General features: G+C 33.5%; 1 pseudogene; it reads right to left on the minus strand.

Annotated features, from left to right (window-relative positions):
* Positions 1–225: 225 nt before the first annotated feature.
* LOC146949671 (uncharacterized) lies at positions 226–5,101 on the minus strand (annotated as a pseudogene).
* Between the last annotated feature and the right edge of the window lie 2,006 nt (positions 5,102–7,107).

Genomic DNA, 7,107 nt, shown 5'->3' on the forward strand with positions numbered 1-7,107 from the left:
AATGTCATTGGATTTTATACAATGAAATAAGAAGTGTGATCTTAATTGTTAGTTCCAGAATTGTAGTTTATCTACATGACCAATCCATTACTCTTTCTTTACGCAACTATTAGAATGGTTGCAAGTAGAAACAACCAATTCAAATCCAAATAAAAAAAATATATTACAACGAAGTTTAAAAGAGAAAAAAAACTCATACCCACCTGCGTCATCAGGAATGACCGGTTAAACATTCCAAAAAACATCAAGGTACACAACATTAGTGGTCTTAGTACATACGCGATTTTCTTCATCCAGTATAAGCATTTTCAATCCCTTTTTGGAAGAGACTCTCGACACAGCAACATACAACTGTCCATGAGTAAAAACCGGTTTGGAAAGATAGATTTCAACATGAGACAACGACTAACCCTTGTTTTATCTTGGTTTTCGGGTGTCAAACATTGATTACGTTTGAACCTTTTTAACCTTTGATATCTCATTTTTTCTTGGGAAGGGAAAAAAATAAGCAAAACCCTTGAGAATCGAGGTCCGGGAGTTGTTTTCGCTACGGGAAGGTGTTAGGCACCCATAACGACTATAGTAACCTATAGGAACCGTCTTTACTTTCTACGCGCGCACTTTATTTTTAAATGCTATTTGAAAAAAAGATATTTACACCTAAGAGTTTACTAAGTGAAGAATTGGAGGGAGAAGAAGATGCTTGAATTTTTATTTTATTTGAATTGAAGGAATATTGGTTCCTTGCCTACGTACCCTTTTAAGGGATCAAATCCACCGTAGTTCTCTCCCAAAAAATGTTTTTGTTTTTATTGGTTGATTTTAAGTTTGAAAATTGGAGTTTTGAAGAATGGAGATTGAGAGGCCTTAAAGGCATGAGATTTAAGAAAAAGTGGGGTTTGATTAGTGATTTTTGAAAAAAAGGTCAAGTATGGTTAATTTCCATTGAAATTTGATTAAGAAAATGAAAGGAAAATACAATGGGATTTTGATCCCAAGGTTTATTTAGAAAATGATTTGGGTGATATTGTTCATGTTTATTTGGAAAATGATTTTTGTTAAGTTTCAAATCCTAAGCATACATCTAAAGCATTCAAACCCTAAACATACATCTAAACATGCATATCCTAGCCATACATCTAAAAATATCTATGTGATATGTGTGCATGTGTCGGTGCTTGTGTCGGTGTACATCATTAGAGTCCATAGTCCATATTACATCCTTCACCTACATACACACTACTTCCTTGTGAGAACTTAATCCCACATAAATGAATTAAAAGCAAAAGAAATGTAGAGAAATGAGATGAGGAAGTGTGATGGAGAATATGCTTATGATGTATGAAACATGAAACAAGAAAATGTTAGTAGCATAGGGTAATATCAAAGAAAATAAAGCAAGTAAAATATCAAGACAAAAGCATAGAAAACTTCACAAAATAAAGCCAAAAAAATGCAAAAATATGGCTAAAATTTACCCACAAAATGCAAGAATCCTATTGCCTAAAATTCTCACATTCTAATACATTTTCCAAAGGCTTAGAATCAAGTCTTAAAATGAGAATTAAGGCAACATGATGAACTTAACATTTACAAAGTAAACTTAGGCATATTTGCATTATTTATTCACAAATGTAACTTGTAAACCAAGCAACTAATCAAGATTCACACACAAGCATCAAAATTATGTACAAACAGTAGCTAAAGATTCATAGAATCATATAACATGTATATCAAACAATCTTCAAGAGCATAGAATGGAATTGAGCAATTTTTTTTAGAGGTTTTTTCACATAAAATCAAGAAATAATGCAAGAAAATGTGATAATATTTTTTTAACAAAATTTTCAGTAAACAAAATGCATAGAAACATCACAAAAATAACAAGAAATATACATGAATTTGTTTTTAGAATTTTTAAGAGATTTTTAAGCTCAAGAACATATAAAACTTCACTAATTTTAACAAAAATAGTAAACAATTAACAAGAAAAAATACCACACATATTTTTAATCAAGATTTAACACATAACAACATCACAAAAATGCCAAGAAAATGATCAAGAACATATAGAATTTTTTTTAGGAATTTTATAGTACAAAAATAAGCATGCAGGGGTGTATATAGCAGTTTTTAGCAAGAAACACAGGAAACAGGGGGGGGGTGCATAGCAGGAGAGCATATAGGCATGGCAAAATGGTTATTGGGCTCAGTGGACAGGTCTATGGGTGGGTCGACCCGGTTCATGGCCATACATATAGGCCTGAACCGGTTTGAGCTTCATTTGCTCTCACTCCTTCTCTCACTAAACGAAATCTAGAGAGAGAGAGTCTGCAAGTGACTCTCTCTTCTCCGACGAGGCCTCTTTTCTCCGACGCGGTGGCCGGTGGTGGCGCCGCCGCGTCGGAGCTCCAATTCTGCTTCGATCTGAACTTTCTTTACATTTTTAAACAGCTATTTCTCTCCTCTTTTCAAATCCATAATTAGTTTTCAAAGATGATGAATAGATCGGAGCAGATCTACAATTGAACTATTCGGTCTTAGGTTTTCAAAACTTTTTCGAATCTCTTGAAACGAAACCCTAATCTACTCTATCTTCTTCACTGATCATGGATTTGAACTCAGATTTCGCAAATAAACGGTGAATCTTCATGAATTGCATTTTTAGGGTTTCAGTTTCAATGTTTTTCGAATGTTTTCAAGGTTCTTGCTTCGATTCACTGTTTATTTACGTTCACAAGTCTTCGATGATGATTTACAACGAAAAGACGAGAAGATTTGATGAGTTTACCTGGAGATAATCTTCGTGAATCCTCTCTGACGTTTCTGGTAAATGATTTGTTGTTGCGAACTGAAAAACGAACCGGTGAACCTCCCCTTCTTCTTCTCTGATTCGAATCTTTTCGATCCTTCTTCTTCTCTCCTCTCACTGTGATCGTACGATCTGTGCTTGAATTGCAGTGGCTGGGTTTCGATGATGATGATTCAGTTGAATCTCTGAGAACCACGCTCAAATTTGTCGCAATTGATTGTTGCTTCTTGATTCTGGAAATTAGGGTTTGAATGTTTGTTCTTGATTTGATTCTAAGTTTTTGGTTATTTTGTGATGGATCAACGTGAAATTATTGTGAATTGATGTGTTCTGGTGCTGGATTGATGATGATTTGGTGTGAATTGAGTTCGGTTAGGGTTGGAATTGGGGATGAACATTCATGGTGTTCATACCAATTTCTGGAAATTTTTTGGTGTTTGATCTCTGAGGAGATGAGAGAGAAACGGACTTGTGTTTGTTGAGTTGGCAAAATCTGAATGGTACTGTGATGATTGGGCCTTTATATAGGTGACATGTGTTATTGATGGGCCAATGAGGGCTTGCCACGTATTATGGACTGAACTTGGACTGAAATTTGGACTTGGGGCCTTTCTGCAATTGTGAAAATTAAAGGGCCAATCTGCAAATAACAAAAAAAAAGGGACTAAAAAATAAACTGGAAAAAAATAGGACTATTCTGCAATTGTTAAAAAAAAGGACTTAAAAATAAAATTCGAAACAAAAAAGGACTTGAATGCAATTTTAAAAATTTGAGGACTAATATTAAAAAATGAATTAAAATTGATAATTGGAAAAAAACTTAAAGTGAAACCAAAATAAAAAACACAAAAAGGACTAAAATGAACCAACTACTTAAATGAGGTACTTCAAAGTAACCTCTCTCTGCCAAAATTTCGTCTGAAATGACCAAAATGCCCCTAGGAACCAAAACGACTTAAAATGACTCAGATGCAATTTTAAAATGATTTTTAACAAGGAATTTAAGCAAAAATCTATACAAGCACATTGAAAAGACCCAGAGACAATTTTTGGAAATTAAGCAGAGTTTTAACACATGAAAAGACTAAAATGCCCTTAGGGGCTAAACTGACTCAAAATGACTTCAAATGCAATTTTTGAAATGGATTTTGACATGGAATTGAAATAAAGACTTATTCAAACCAATTGAAAAGACTCAAACAATTTTTTAAGGACTAAAGTGAGTTTGGATACAGGAAATGACTAAAATACCCTTTTTCGTGAATTTTGCAAACAATATTGAAATAAGATGCAGAGAAAGATGCAATTGATCAGAGACAATTTCAAATGACTTAAAATGCAAGAAAAGAAGAATTGAGCTAGTATTTTTAGGTCCAAAATTAGGGTATAACAACCCTGACTTTTATTTATTGTCATTACAAAGCACACAGCCAACGGGAACTGTCTCGTAGTAAATTTGAAAGGCAGTTCAGGATCACCCGGAACTAAGTTCAGTATTGGAATAATTACTTTTTCACCAGCATTTTTTTGGTGATAACAGTTACACCGATAAAGTTCTTCCCAAGATTGTCTACAATCAACCTAGTCACATTGCACAATTCAGTTGCTTGGTCAATGTTCTTCATCAACATAACTCGACATTTAACTTTAAATCTCAACTTGTGGTTTGGAATACCGGAAAACTTGATATTGTTTAAGAATTTGGTGGTAAACCATTCGCTTTGTACCTCACTATTCTCGTCTGATTTGCAAACCGAATCAGAACTGGTATATTCCTTTTTGTCTCCTGGAACCAATGATAGAAGGAATTTGTTTACGTGATCAACTGCGTCCAGAGTGGGAGCAAGTATCCCCCGCGCGCTTGGAAAAAAATCCGAGATCTTCATGTTTTGCGAAAAAATTTGGATATACAAAATCAACCAGAGAACGCAACAAATCAGGGGAATCTTTTATCAGCAACTCATCAGGAATGGGTACATTAATTTATCCACTCTCGTTGGTGGATCCTATTCCATCTCCAATTGAAAGCATAAAATCGACAAACTTTCTTATCTCATCTTGCTCGACACGAACGGTTGAAGCACGTAAACGCATATTTGTTGTAAGTGTGAGAACCTTACAGTGACTCCATAACTTTGATGAGTTGATGGATGAAGCAAGTATGTCTTTTATGCATCCTTTTCTTATCACTGGCAAAATTTGTCTGAAATCACCCCCCAAAACCACAGAAAGACCCCCAAATGGTTTGTCTGTATTATCGACACCATCATAATACATTATATCGCGCATGGTTCGGTCAAACGCCTCAAAACAATAACGATGCATTATCAAGTGTCAAACGCCCCAAATGGACACCCGTGTCAAGCACGGGCTAGACTTTTGTCATATTTGAGGGAGAAAATGCTCTGATGTATCAAGTGTCGGTTAAAGTTCAATATTGAATAAAAAAATGAAGTTTGAACAACAAATAAATTAATAAAACTCATATTTTAGTCTTCAAGTTTTCGATGAAGATGTGGTATCGTTCTCACTTGTGTGATTTCTCTTTCTGTAGTGTGTCGAATCACATCAATGTTGACTCCTCTATAAAGCCCAGAGGTGGTATCATATCCCGGTTCAACATTGTAGACGGCGGATGGAGTGCTTCTTGGTGGTCTATCACAGACACGGAGAGTCTCTTAATGGAGATATGTTAATCTTTCAATTATGAGTTAAAATTTGACATTGGATGCAAGAGTAGATGTTGAAAAACATATGAGGGAGATTATCCATATACCTAATGCTTTAGGACTTTGGGTGAAGAAGTGATGTCGATCTCACTTGTGTTGTTGCTCTTTGACTAATATGATGATACAACCCAATGTAGGTTCCAATGGAAGTCGCAACATTATAATGATTTGTTTTGTTAGTTTTTGGGTGTCATTTGTTTAATTTTTATCTTAAATTTTAGTTTTAGGATGTCATTCGCTTTCAAGCAATTGTTTATTCAACCTCTATTATTTTAAATTCCTTCACTTATTTTTTATTCAACATCTATTATTTTAAATTCCTTCACTTTTGGTCTTTGATATGATTTGGCAATGAAAAAATGTAGACGTGTTCTACTACGTTGACAAAATACATATTTATTAGACATTTTAAATTGATGCGACATTTTTAATGAATCTATTATTTTGGTAGCATAATTACCCAGTAATTTCCAATTCCTTAAATAAATTCATAAAATTACCAACAATTGATTCTATTAATTATATTGTCATAGATAAAAGTTAATGTGTCAAGTTTGAGTTAAAGTTTCATATTGGAGGCAAGAGTGTATGTTGAGCGACTCATAAGTGATGTGATCTATATACCTAATGTCTTAAGGTTTAGGATGAAGATATGGTGTCAAACTCACTTAAGTGGGTTTTCTTAGTCTAATGTAATGATCAAATTCAATGTAGCGTCCCTCGAAAGAGTCAGCATTACGATGAACAGTATTTTATTTTTTATTTTTGGATGCCATTTGTTTATTTTTTTTTTAAATTTAGTTTTTTGATGTCTTCCTCTTTCATGTGGATTTTTTTATTCAACCTCTATTATTTCAAATTCATTCAATTTTTGTCTTTGGTGGCAAATGAGAGTGGAAAATTGTAGACGTGTTATGCTGAGTTGACAAAATATATGCTTATTAGACATTAAAAATAATGTGAGGTTTTTTTTAATTAGATCTAATTTTTTGATAAAATAATTACCTGAAAATCTCGTACTCCTTCGACGGACCTATAAGATTATTGGCAACTCACATTATTCCCTATACTCTTACAAACAAAACACACAATACTTATTTTATTTCCCTTATCTTCTCTCATGTTTAAATTATTTTTTCATATTTGTTTATTTTCATTTAATTTGAAAAGAATGAACATAAACCTTCCTCCTTTAAACCACCACCAGCCCACCTTTTTGAACATGCTCCATTTGATAGCCTTAATTTTAGCTTTTGAATGTCATTGATTTTGATGCTATTTTTTATTCAACCTATATTATTTCAAATTTCTTCACTATTAATATGTAGTGGGATCTGACAATGGCAAAATATAGTTGTGTTGTGCTGAATTCACAAATACATGTTTATAAGACATTTTAGGTGAATGTAGTATTAATCTCACTTCTGTGATTGCTCTTAGTCTAATATGATGATCGAGGCTCCCCTTGAAGCCCCAACATTATGACTTCTTAGTGAGATTGTATATCATTTGTTTAATTCATTTATCTTAAAATCAAGTCTTTCAATGTCATTCATTTTTATGCTA

Source organism: Medicago sativa, chromosome 2 (genome assembly GCF_051527215.1).
Source record: "Medicago sativa cultivar Bolivia chromosome 2, Bolivia_mono, whole genome shotgun sequence".
Lineage (NCBI taxonomy): Eukaryota > Viridiplantae > Streptophyta > Magnoliopsida > Fabales > Fabaceae > Medicago > Medicago sativa.